Here is a 14261-nt window from a genome sequence, read left to right as displayed (position 1 = left end):
CATGTTGTGGAGTTGAAGAAGAAGTTGGCATTTCTAAGCATGTGATCTCTTTTCGGGTTTCAATCATCATAAGAATTAAGGATTGCTTGTTCTAGGTTGAGGGCGCCATGGGATTCAATTATGGCAATTGTGGGCCATTCAATCCTATCATGTCTTGTAGTGGCAGCTAGCCAATATGTACCTTGGTTATTCAACTCAATGGCTATCGTGATCATATTGAAGGGTACTAACTTTGTAGTGTATTGGAAAGGATACATGATTGCTATGAAGTTTATCCAAAACATTCAACTCATACTAGGGTTTCTACTTTTGATGAGGGCAAGAACTTGAGAAGAAAAGAATTGAATATTTTGGGTCTCTTTCTCATGGTTCAAGTATTCTTGGTTCATGGATTCATTCTTATCTCCACACTTTAACATTTCTTGACTATCAAAAGTAACGACTACACCTTTTTTTAATGTCAATTTTGTGCAAGTGCATGGTGCGCAAGTAAACTTTCTTTTCTTTTCAAACACTTGTAGCGCTTTAAAAAAGCTAATCATAATTTAACAATGATTCTAAGGATTGTGATACCTTTTGGTTTTGTTGACTCTTCAGCTTTCGGTCTTCTTGGCTCCTTATATTCTAGCTTTCTTTTGTTAGCTTCTTGTAGTTTGGTTCTTTGGGTTCTTTGGCTCTACATATTTCAAGTTTCAATTCAATTTTGATTCGCCAAGCTCATCTATAGAGCAATGTATATATATGTATATATATATCAACACATGTGCACACATATGCACTTTGGGTTCTTTGGCTCCACATATTAAATATGTATATATATATCAACACATGTGCACACATATGCACATATGTAGAGGGAGAGATGATGAGATATATATATACATATATATAACTCCACACATGTAGATGGAGATAGAAAGAGCACTTCACAAAAAAAAAACACACACACACACACACACACACACACAAGAGGAGAGAAAAGAAGAAATAATATATATTCTATATATTACCTAGACTTTTCCAGTAGGGATCCTAGAGCAACCAAAAGGTTGTTGGTCCTATGTGACACAAGTGTGAGAGGTTTGGTATTCAAGAAATAAAGAGAGGTTTTTAAGGGTACTATAGTAATGAAAATGAAAAAGGTCGACCTTTGAAAATTTGCACGTGGCTCTCTCTCTCTCTCTCTCTCTCTCTCTCTCTCTCTCAAAAAGTGTAGTTTGGTACTCAATAAATAAAGTAAGAATAAGTGAGTCTTTAGAAATAGTTTACATATATATATGTGTACATTGTGTATATGTGTGGGCGTGTCTCCCCAAGAGATAGAGAGGAATGTTGTGTGCATGCAATGTGTACATGCTCTAAAAGCACTAAACAATGCATATATATTATAAGAGAAAATATTAATTTTCTCTTTGAGCTTAAAAGCCTTGTTCACATTGGTTTTTTTCAAGCAATCACTTGCAAGGGTTGATCACATAGATTGTTGTCCTGAACTATCCTAAATTAGGTAAATTGCATTCATATGAAACTAGTCCAACTCTTATTCATGCATATCTAACATTTTGGAAATCCTCTTTTGTAAGGAATTAAACACTATTTTGGGAAATAACTTGGTAAGACCTCTCCATTCAAAAATGTCAAAAATAGAAGCTATGGAAAAATTCAACAGCAATGATTTCCACACTTGGAATATCTACTATACAATATGTATTATTATAATACTATTACAATATTTACACATCACATACAATATACATTGTATGATTATATACATATTATAAAATACTAATTATTATATTAATACTATAAATTAATTTTTATATCATTAAAATTTTGTATTTTATGGATATTGTATCAATATTATATTACTACATATTTTGTATAAAGCATCATTTATTAAATTCATAATTTATAATATAATATTTTAATATATATTAGATAATTGATTATCATGTTATTATTGTAACATGCATTATTGATATGTATTATAAAGTAAAAATTATTGCGTTATAAATATATTATTATATATATTCCACATTTTTTAACTATGAGTTGTCTGTGGTGTTACCATAGGCTGTTGTAGGCTACACATACATAGAGAGAGAGAGAGAGAGAGAGCCCAATTAATTCACTATATGTATACCCTCTATATCACATGCGCTCAAGGCCTATTATAAATATCCTTATCTGCGAATTTTTTCTAAATAAAACATAACCCTTTTGTATTCAATTTGTAAGTAACCCTTTTAAACGAGGCCTTTCTATATGTAAAAAACATGAAAAATAATATTTTAAAAATCTCTTATGTTGAACCCACGTAATACATACATATATTTATGATTGGCCTCCGAGAGAGAGAGAGAGAGAGAGAGAGAGAGAGTGTGTGTGTGTGTGTGTGTGTGTGTATGTGTATGTGCGTTTATCGCATGACACATATCTTACAATATAAAGTGTCCCAATTGTCTATTGAAACCAACTTAAAACACCAATCATTCTCCTAATTCTAGGCACATAGAAGGGGGAGTGAGAAAATCAGCGCATACATTGAAAAAAGGAACAAATAAAAGATCAATTAAGTGTTAATAAATGTGTATTAAGCATATACATATGCACCTAAATGTGCATTTTATATAATGAGATTATTATAAGAGCATGGCACATATCATTTGTGTGATTTAAAGTGGAAGTCATAAAACAGATTTAGTGTGCAAGGCATTACACCAAAATATAATACTTAATGAGAGAACTCTCTTGTCGCATGCCTCCCAGACGTAGCGCCGGGAACGCCTAGGCACATAGCAACGAGCAGCTCTTTCTCAAATCCGTCGCTATATGGTCTGGGCATTCGAGAAAGGTGCGCTGACACGTAGACTCGGGGTTGCTAGGAGCGGCTGCTCGCGACCAACAGCTGCTGATATTGTTTCGGACATGTCCGCGCGGCTCTGACCCTGCGGAAGTCGCCACTCAAAACAGTGGACGAGGTTGGCGATGGTGAGCTCAAGCGTGGGAAGGGCAAGAGGGGCCCCCGGGCAGCTCCGCCTGCCCGAACCGAAGGGGATCCACGAGAACAATTGCTGCTGCTGCGGTCTAGCTGAGTGGTGGTCTTGCACCTCAGCTCTAAGGAATCCTCCTAAATCTGTGAGGAACCTCTCAGGCCTGAACCTCTCGGGTTCGTTCCACGTTGTGGGTGCCCTGCCAATCGCCCATGCATTCACAATCAGCGTTGTCCCCTTCGGAAGACTGTACCCCATTACCTTGCAGGCCTCTGTGGACATGTGCGGAAGCAAGAGACTTACAGGCGCATGCAGGCGCAAGCTCTCCTTCACAGTGGCGGCCAGATAAGGGAGGTTCACCAAGTCTGAATCTTCGACAATTTTCTCCCTTCCAATGACCTTCTCTATCTCAGCCTGAAGGGTGCGCAGAACCGAGGGGTTATTGATAAGCTCCGCCATTGTCCAATCGAGCGTCACAGACGTGGTGTCGATTGCGGCTGCAATCAGATCCTACAATTAACGAAAATTCAGGCTCAGGCAAGAGATATTGAGAAGAAAGCATAAGAAGGACATAATCTCTCTCTCCCTCGCTCCCCCTGTAGACAACTACTGTACTGAACAGAAAGAAAGGAGAGAGAGAGTACGCCACAGAGACACGAGACAGGTGCGAACAGTTGTAGCTTTTCTATTAGTACGTGTGTGTTCTTATACAAGAGTGGCTCGCAACCATCGTGACGGTTAGTATACCGATTCAGATTATTGTGATTCTTGATTTTTTTAATTATTACATAGTTAATGGATTGATGTATTTAGTTTATCGCCAACACCCCCCCATAAACAAATATATCAGCAATCTGGAAACTCCATTCCGATTATCTGTGCACACTTGAAATGTTGCACAGAGCTCAGGCTTTTTGTAAACACATCTGCAGCATTTTCTTTAGAAGGCTTGTAGAGTAGTGCTATCTTTCTGGCTTCAACCTGTTCTCGTACAAAATGGTTAGCAATATCAATATGCTTAAGTTTATCTGATTGTCTAGCCTTCCGTGACGACTCTATGGCAGACATAGAATCTGAATATATCACAATAGGAACATGCACATGAAACCCAAGTTCAGTTAGGAAATTATTAATCCATAAAGCTTCTTTTGTAGCTTCAGATGCTGCTTTATACTCTGACTCGGTACTTGAAAGAGAGATAGTAGCTTGACGTTTACTCTTCCAAGATATGGCGCCTCCTGAAAGAGTGAAGGCAAAACCACCAATTGAATGCCTTGATCTTCGATCTGTGGCCCAATCTGCATCTGTATAACCAATAACTGTCAAGATTGTGGGAGTGGGAGAGAAGGAAGGAGTCTCGCTCAAAGCTTTCTCGCTTGCACAATGGGGGAAGACACACAGAGATGGAGGCTGAAAACGTTTTTTTTTCTTCTTAGTTGTGTAAGCCAAAAGAACTCTAGTACAAAGAAATAGAAGAACCCTCTATATGGGTCTCAAACCAAACTCAACTAACTAAGGTGGCATACTAACTGAGCCACGAACTAGAGTAGATAAGGATAGCTATCATGTGGCTATTATTCATGGGCGGTGTACCAACCGCATCTGCAACTGACAAGTCGGTGACATAAATACACAATGGTCACCCTGGCGTATCACGAGTGGAGCTCGATATCTCAACACTCCCCCTCGAGCTCAATCCCAATTCCTGCACACCAAGCAGGTCTCTGAACTTGCGCAGCTTCTCTGCGCCCAATGCCTTCGTGAATATGTCAGCTACCTGATCCTCTGTGCTGACATAAACTAGATCAATAAGACCTAGTAAAACCCTCTCTCGCACATAGTGATAATGCACCTCAATGTGCTTTGTTCTAGCATGATAGACTGGGTTATTTGCCAAGTGTATACTACTCATGTTGTCACAATAAATGACAACTGGCCCATCTGTAGACTGATGCATATCATAAAGTAGCTTATGCAACCAAGCTACCTCACATGCAGCCATTGCTGCACCCCTGTACTCAGCCTCTGTGCTCGACAAGGCAACTGTAGGCTGTTTCTTGCTGCTCCAAGTGACTGCAGCACTCCCAAAAGAGAATACATATCCACAGGTAGATCGTCTATCAGAAATACTACCAGCCCAATCAGCATCAGTGTATCCATGCAACTGTATCTGAACCCCAGTCTCATAAAATAGTCCATACTGCAATGTGGACTTCACATACCTAAGTATGCGTCTAGCCGCATCCAAATGTGGTTTCCTTGGAGCCTGCATAAACTGACTTACCAATCCAACAGCATAGCTCAAATCTGGCCTGGTAATAGTCATATAAATCAAACTTCCTACTATGCGTCTGTACATAGTAGGGTCTTCTAGAAGCTCACCTGCATCTGTGCTCAGCTTCACATTTTGCTCCAAAGGAACTGAAATAGGCTTACAGCCTGTCATCCCATATTTGGACAGCATGTCCAATCCATACTGCCTCTGCAAGAGCTGTATCCCACTTGGTGATCTAATCACCTCAATGCCCAAGAAATAACGCAGCTCTCCCAAATCCTTCATCTCAAACTTCTGCTTCAATAGCATTTTCACATGAAGGATATCTTCATCACTGTCACCTGTCATAATCAAATCATCAACATAAATGACAAGTAGCATAATACCTTTCTCTGTTTTTCTCACATAAAGTGAGAAATCTGCCTTGGAAATCTGAAAGCCAATAGTGACAAGATACTGTCCTATCTTGTCAGACCATGCTCTAGGTGCTTGCTTCAAGCCATACAAGGCTTTCTTCAACCTGCAAACAAACTCAGGATGAACAGCATGCACATAACCTGGTGGCTGCTCCATATAGACCTCTTCTTGCAAATCACCATGCAAGAAGGCATTCTTTACATCCATCTGATGTAAAGACCATCCCTTTGATGCAGCCATAGCAATGACTGCTCTTACGGTTGCCATCCTTGCAACCGGACTAAATGTTTCTTCATAGTCAATGCCATATGTTTGTGCATACCCCTTGACTACTAATCTTGCCTTGTATCTGTTCACAGAACCATCTGCATTGTGCTTCACCTTATAAACCCACTTAGAGCCAATTGCATTCTTACCTTTAGGCAAAGGTACTAACTCCCATGTAGCATTTGCTTCCAAGGCATCCATTTCTTCATCCATGGCTTTCTCCCATTTTTCTTTTCCCATGGCTTGCTCAAAAGAAGTGGGTTCTGGTTCCTGTATCACCTTCACCATATATGCATAGTGAGTGGCTGTAAATCCATCATATTTCAGCCTATCCACAGGATACCTAGTTCTCGTAGACCTGCGCAAAGTAGGTTCACTCCCAGGTGCTCTCAAAACATCCCTAGTCTTCCTTACTCCAGGTGTAACAATAGAAGGAATACCCAACTCATCATCAATGCTGTGTTCTGAGCCACTGGATTCACCATCCACATAAGAGTGACCTGCATTCACATCAAACATGGGCTGATCAACCTTCTCTTTTCCTTTTCGTGATACCTGCATACCACTATCTGCATTACTTTGAGAAGATTCTCTTGATCTCAATCTGCCTGTCCATGGCGAAGAATGTGAACCAATACTAGAGGACGCTCCAGGTCCACTAATATTTTGTGACTGCTGCTGTGAATTTTGTGCAGCATTACCATTTTGTGCATCTACATCATCAATCACATTTACTGGTTTATACCAGCTACTCATCTCATCAAAAACAACATCTCTGCTCACTGTAAACTTACGAGTAGAAGGGTTATAGCATCTATACCCTTTTTGCTGCAGAGAGTAACCAATAAAGATGCACTTCTCAGCTTTTGGATCCAACTTGGATCTCAACTCATCTGGCACATGTACATAGGCAATGCAACCAAAAATTTTCAAATGAGAAATATCTGGTTTCCTACCAGTATACCTCTCCTCTGGAGTCATCCCATGTATTGCTGCAGTGGGAGTCCTGTTCATTATATAGACTGCTGTAGCAACTGCTTCAGCCCAATAAAAATCTGGCAAGTCTTTTTCATTGAGCATGGCACGAGATACCTCTCCAATATGCCTGTTTTTCCTTTCTGCAATTCCATTTTGTTGTGGGGTATAACTGCATGAATATTGCTGCTTTATGCCATGCTCCTGCAAGAACTTTGCAAACTCATTTGAGAGGTACTCTCCCCCTCCATCTGACCTTAGGCATTTTATTTGCAGACCTGTTTCTTTTTCAGCCATAGCTTTAAGGGTTTTGAAATGCCCAAACACTTCACTTTTCTTTTTCATAAAATACACCCAAACTTTTCTGCTATAGTCATCAATAAACGTGACAAAATAATGACAGCCTCCAAGAGATGCAGCTTTCGTAGTCCACACATCAGAGTGGATTAATTCCAATGGCTTCTTACTCTCTTGAACATGTCTAGGAAATGGTTTCCTTGCCTGTTTTCCAAACTGACAGGCTTCACATACCTTATGCATTTCTGCAACCTTGAATTTTGGCAAACCTGCAACAATATTTTGGGCCTGCATTGATTTAAGTCGCTGTACATTAACATGACCAATGCGTTTATGCCAGATATCAATATCTGCAACTACACCGGTCCCATGTGCAAACATTGCTGCACTCAATTCAGACATGTCTGCATCCAATGTAAACATTCTGCCCTTCTTCTTTCCTTTTGCTATCAAGCGACCTTTATTTTTCATATCCTCAACAAAGCATCCATGAGGATTAAATCTCACCTGCAAGCCCTGCTCAACCATTTGACCGACAGAAACCAGATTCTTGGTGATATTCGGGACATGAAATACATCGGACAAGTATTTCTTTTTTCCATCCTGCATAGACAATGGAATTTTTCCAATCTGCACAATAGGATGTGCAGTATCATCACCAGTCTCCACAAATCCTGGTTTTTCCATTTCCCTTGCATCCTCCATCCATTCTGCATGACCTGTCATGTGGTTTGATGCACCTGAGTCAACATACCATACATCATTTCTTTCTTTTGCACTTGTCACAGAATTGTTCATGTGCTGCACCATGAACAAATGCTCATTTCTGTCATCACCCTGTCTGCTAGAAGATGCATAATTCCCTTGTTGCAGTTTTCCATTCATGATGTCATTCTGCTTTTTATAGCAGTCTTTAGCCATATGACCCATTTTACCACAATAGTAGCATTCAACATTACTGTTTGCATTTTGGCCTCTTTGCCATCCACCACGACCTCTTTGGCTCCCCCTGCCTCTAGAGTTACCACGTCCTCCTCCATAGGACTGGTTTTCTTGAGTTTGCTGCATACTCTGATTTCTACCACGGCCTCCAAATCGGCCTCCTCTACCTCTGCCTCTACCTCTTCCAGCATTTGAGTAGAAGACAGCTTCTTTTGAAGTTCCTCCTGAAGAAGATGCACCACCATTTCTCTGCTCCTCAGAAATTAGAAGAGCAATCAACTCCTCAAAATCAGGAAATCTTTCACGAACTGAAATGGATGTCCGAAACTGTGCATAATCCTTTCCTAGACCATTCAAGGTCACGGAAACTAAATCATCATCTTCCACCGGCGACCCAATGGAAGCAAGTGCATCTGCAATCTTCTTCACCTTCATGTGGTAGTCGTTGATGCTCATACTTTCTCTCTGCACATTATGCAACTCTTGCTTGAGCTGCATTTTCCTGGCTTGCGTATTTGTGCTATACATTTTTGAAAAGTATCCCATGCCTCCTTTGGCGTACTTGCATCCTGAATATGCACAATCATAGAGTCCGAAATACTGATAGACAGCCAGTACATAACTTTCCTGGCTCTCTCATGCCATGCTTTGAATGCCTGCATTTGCTGTTGATTGGGAACATCAGGAAGAATTGGTTCTTCTTCATTTCCTGCAACAAATTCCCAATATCCTTTTCCCATAAGGAAATTCGTCATTCTAAACTTCCATGCTTGGAAGTTGTTCTTGTCAAGTTTTTCAGTGACAATCTGGGAAAGAGAATCAGATGCCATTACAGAAGACTGCAAAAAATTCTGTCACTGCAAAAACCACAGCTTCACCCTCACAAGGGAAAAACTGTAAAACTGGCGAAAGTGGTATTTGACCACACAGTCACTTCCTAGTGACGATTTTGCATAAACAGGAACCAAGGATGATTCTGTAACCCAATGTCTTTGCACACAAGCATACGATGCAATTTCTGTGGTAACTTTTCACCAACCTGTAGAACAGTGGTCGCACAGCATAAAACTGAGCCTTTTCTTGAGTGCGTGCAGAAAACTTCCGTCTGCAAAACAGGCCCCGAAATGGCCTCAAATCAAAAAAACAGGGTCGCCAAGGGCTAAAGCCCTTTTCCCGCAGTATATACTACCCTCTTGCTTCACCGCGAAGGGCGTCTCAACCTGAGACAATGCACTCCTGCAATTTCCGGTTGTGCTGCCTGCACAGATCTGCTCCCAAAACAGAAAATGAAAGCAACACTGCTCCTCTTACCAGAACACCGCGAGCTTGGCTTGCTTTCTTGAGCTCCTTACCACGAACAAGGCTCTGATACCATGTCAAGATTGTGGGAGTGGGAGAGAAGGAAGGAGTCTCGCTCAAAGCTTTCTCGCTTGCACAATGGGGGAAGACACACAGAGATGGAGGCTGAAAACGTTTTTTTTTCTTCTTAGTTGTGTAAGCCAAAAGAACTCTAGTACAAAGAAATAGAAGAACCCTCTATATGGGTCTCAAACCAAACTCAACTAACTAAGGTGGCATACTAACTGAGCCACGAACTAGAGTAGATAAGGATAGCTATCATGTGGCTATTATTCATGGGCGGTGTACCAACCGCATCTGCAACTGACAAGTCGGTGACATAAATACACAATGGTCACCCTGGCGTATCACGAGTGGAGCTCGATATCTCAACAATAACTTGAAGGCCACCAATTATATTTTCTCTTCGAAAGGTTATGCCATAATTACGTGTGGTATTTATATATTCAAGCAGACGGGTAGCTAGCACTAGATGCTCATGTCGTGGAGAATGCATATACCGTGAAAGCATACCAGAGGCAAAAGCTAGATCAGGACGAGTGCATGAAACTAAGTAGCGAACACTTCCAAGGATTGCTTATTCACATTAGTATTAAACTTCTTTACAACCCCTTCTGCGAATTTTGCTTGAGTGAGATGTAGAGTGTGTGTTGGGCGATGTCTAAAGACTTGCATGCCTAAAATATAACTAATTTCCCCCCCATCACTCATGCGAAATGTAGCAGTAAGTTCAGATTTTATTTGCTGTAGGAGTGAGGTAGACGTTGCCAGCAAGAAAATGTCATCCACATAGAGAGCCAAAATGACGAAATGGGGTCCACGACGACGAATGTAGACGGAAACATCACTTAGGAGCCGTCGAAAATGAATGGACTGCATAAAGGAGTGAAAGCGAGTGTTCCACTGTCGAGGAGATTGCTTGAGTCCATACAAGGACCGTAAGAGGAGGCCAACATAGTCAAGATGATCAGCATTGACAAAGTATGGAGGTTGAACCATATATATCTCTTCCTCAAGTTCACCATTAAGAAAGGCGGTTTCAACATCCATCTGGTGCATTTCCAAGTCATATTGGACTCCAACAGCCAACAATACTCGCAATGATGCAAGTCGAAGTGTGGGAGAGAAGGTCTCAAAGTAATCTATGCCAGGTTCTTGAGAGAAGCCCCAAGCAACAAGTCGCGCTTTATAACGCTCAATAGAACCATCAGGACGATATTTACGTCGAAGGAGCCATTTGCATGTGATGGGTTTGCGATGTGCGGGAAGAGGAACAAGAACCCAAGTGTTATTATGAGTCAGAGATGCCATTTCAGCCTCCATCGCAGCACGCCAGAGATGAGCATCAGATGATCCAAGGGCATCAGTAACACTAATAGCGCCATCAAGGAGGAAAGGATAATGGCCAGAGGATTGTGCCGTTGCAACATTTAAGTGGCCAATTATATCAGCGATACTTCGAGTCTTGGCTGGAGGAGACTCAGCTGAGGTAGAAGATGAGGTGGAGTTTGGGATTGCATGAGTTGCAGGAAGGGATAAATTCTTAGAAGAGGGACGAGATAGAGGGTTGGATGAGTGTTTTGTAGATGGATGACGAGAACCTTCGCGAGCCGGATTGGGTACTCGGGAGGAGCTGGGCTGATGTGAAGGTTGAAACACCGGGCTCTCATATTGAAGACGAGTAAAAGGATTACGAGGAACTCTCGTCATAGTGGTATGTGCGTCTCGGCTAGAGGTAGGAACCACAGAAGCAGTATGATTTGAATGTGACATTTGATGGGTAGGAGAGGTGAGTTGAGTAGGCGTTTGGAGACTTGCTTCAGGAGACAAGAGTACATGAGAAGTCACCTCTCTTGGAGTTGGTGTAGCAGGTGGAGGACCTAAGGGAAGAACTATGGGAGGAGGAGGAAGGGGAGGAGGTGGAGGTGGAGGGTAAACAAGTACATTGTGTCCAGGTGTGGAGGACATCTCAAGAACTCCTGATGAAGGGCTAGGTTCCTTAGCAAGATTAGGAATAGGAATGCTTGGTTCTAGAGGAGTATTGCAGTGTAAGGGCTCAAGAGAGGAGGGTGTCACGATCAGCAAATGCTCCTGAAAGAGTAGATCTCGGCTAAAGGAGAAGGTGTGAGTTGTAGGATGATAAATCCGGTACCCTTTAATCCCAAATCGATCACCATAACCAACGAAGATGCCTCGCTCAGCATGAGAAGAAAGCTTATGACGCTTGTCAGCTGGAATGAGAGTATAGCACGGTGAGCCAAAGATGCGTAGATGAGAGATATCTGGTTTCTCTCCAGCCCATAATTCAAAGGGAGTGATGTTTGGAAGAGTACGATTAGGAAGCCGATTTTGGACGTAGCAAGCTGTAGCAGCAGCTTCTTCCCAAAAGGATTGGGAGACACCAGCAGTTTGGAGCATAGCACGCACAACATTCAGCAAGGTGCGATTCTTTCTTTCAGCCACCCCGTTTTGTTGTGGGGAATAGGGAACTGTAAGCTGGTGGAAAATGCCCTCTTGAGCACAGTATGCTTTAAAAGCATTCGAGACATATTCACCGCCATTATCTGTGCGAAGACTTCGAAGGGGCTTGTTTAGTTGCCGCTCCATAAAGGTCTTGTAATGCTGGAAATGAGCAAGTACCTCAGATTTCTGCTTGATGAAGTACAACACCGTGTACTTGGACCAGTCATCAATAAAAGTGAGCATATAAGAGGAGCCAGTCAGAGAGGTGATAGGCATGGGTCCACATAGATCGGAGTGGACTAGTTCCAAGAGATCTTTAGTCTTACTCTTGGATTTGGGGAACTTGGACCTTGTCATCTTGCCAAAGATACATGCTTCGCATAAGGAAATGCGGCTCAAATGAGGTGTAAACCCTGTAACCATCCTATGAGTTTGGATAGTACGCATCGCTTGGACATGGGGATGTCCCAAGCGGTAATGCCATAGTAAGGTCTCATCATCATGAGAACCATGAGTAGCATAAAGATCCATGCTTGGATGTATGACCTCAAGTCCCAGAGGATATAACTTGCCTTGTTTGGGGCAGATTAGGTGTGTAGGAACACCAGAACTAGAAGGTGTTTTTATGACACAATAATTATATTGGAATTCCACACTAGTGCCATGGCTAGTTAGCTCATTAACTGAAAGAAGATTTTTTGTTAAGCCGGGAACATAATGGACATCGGGAATCACAGTAGTGGTGCCTGTAGGTAGCCGCAAGTGTAGGGAGCCGATTCCAGCAGCGCTATAGAGAGCATCATCACCAAGGTGGACTTCAAATGAAGAGGACACGGGCTGATAATCATGCAACCATGAGTGGGTTCCCGTCATATGATGTGTAGCACCAGTGTCAAGATACCAAACATCAGCAGTAGGGGCAGAGGTAGCAATAGCAGCATACAAGTGCATTGTAGTCACATCATCACTCAAGTCATCAATAGCATAAGCTAGGTTTGCATTCATACGGTTGGAAGGATTTCGAAGTTGGCGCCTCTTAGTGCGGCATTGACGCTCTGTGTGACCTCTACGATGACAAAAGGTACATGTGGGAACAGTGGGAGTAGAGGGTTGAAGCCTCATATTGTTCCGAAAGCGAGGAGTGTAAGGGGTTTGCATGAAGGGTGGTCGGGATTGTCTAGAGAAGGTTTGTCTTGGATTCAAACCAGGCTGGGAAAGCAATTGGGATTGGCGGGATGGCAATTGTCTAGGGCGGAAACGAGAGTATGGACGAGAACCTCCGGCAAGCATAGCTAGGGGAGTGGTGGAAGAGGTGCTGGAAGGTGTTGAGAGTGTATTGGTACGCCGATTTCGAATTTGATCTTCTTGTCTTATATTAGCCAGCAGAGTTGTTAGCTTCAAATTAGGTGTATTAGAATGTTGAGAAACGAAAGACTGCCATGAATCAGGTAGAGCATTTAGCAGCACATTTACTTGAACCTCCTCGGGGAGGGTGAGACCCGCAATCAAAAGATTATCATTCGCAGCTTGCCATGCTTCCAGGAATGCCTCGGTTGTTGCATATGACGCCATTTGAATCTCATTCAGTTGCTTATGAAGGAGGACACGAGAGACAACATTAGTTTGCTGGTACTGTGTCTTCAAGAATGTCCACATCGCTTCAGCGGTTTCAAGCGTCCGAACTAATTGGAGTTGGCGGTCTCCAAGATGTAGAATAATTTCTGTTCGGGCTTCGAGGTCTTTCTTCTTCCAGGCTGCAATTTCATCCGCAGTAGGTGGTGCGGCACCAGCAGCAACAGGTTGTTGTGCAGGGTCAGGTTCAGCACCATTTGTCACGCCCCAGTTTCCAGCCTTTTCCAGGACCATCTTTATTATCAGGCTCCAGGGAAGATAATTCGAGCCCTGAAGCTTTTCGATCTGATAGAATTTGGACACGGCAGACGAAGTCGCTGCAGCCATCGGTTCTTGATAAGTCCGGATCAAACCAAGAATCAGAGCCTGCAGGGAGAAGCGTGAGAGCGCTAGGAAGCCAAAGGGTTAGTAGTCGTCAGCGATTGATACCATGTAGACAACTACTGTATTGAACAGAAAGAAAGGAGAGAGAGAGTACGCCACAGAGACACGAGACAGGTGCGAACAGTTGTAGCTTTTCTATTAGTACGTGTGTGTTCTTATACAAGAGTGGCTCGCAACCATCGTGACGGTTAGTATACCGATTCAGATTATTGTGATTCTTGATTTTTTTAATTATTACATAGTTAATGAATTGATGT

The 14261-nt window shown here is 42.3% G+C and overlaps 1 pseudogene; it reads right to left on the bottom strand.

The window, feature by feature from the left end:
• Positions 1-2828: 2828 nt before the first annotated feature.
• On the bottom strand, positions 2829-13947 carry LOC148012388 (uncharacterized; annotated as a pseudogene).
• Between the last annotated feature and the right edge of the window lie 314 nt (positions 13948-14261).

The sequence above is a fragment of the Lygodium microphyllum genome, chromosome 27, assembly GCF_053477565.2.
Source record: "Lygodium microphyllum isolate KBCC chromosome 27, Lygodium_microphyllum_v1.1.10, whole genome shotgun sequence".
Lineage (NCBI taxonomy): Eukaryota > Viridiplantae > Streptophyta > Polypodiopsida > Schizaeales > Lygodiaceae > Lygodium > Lygodium microphyllum.
The sequence above is the reverse complement of the archived record's forward strand: the minus strand, read 5'-3'. Positions and strand labels throughout refer to the sequence as shown.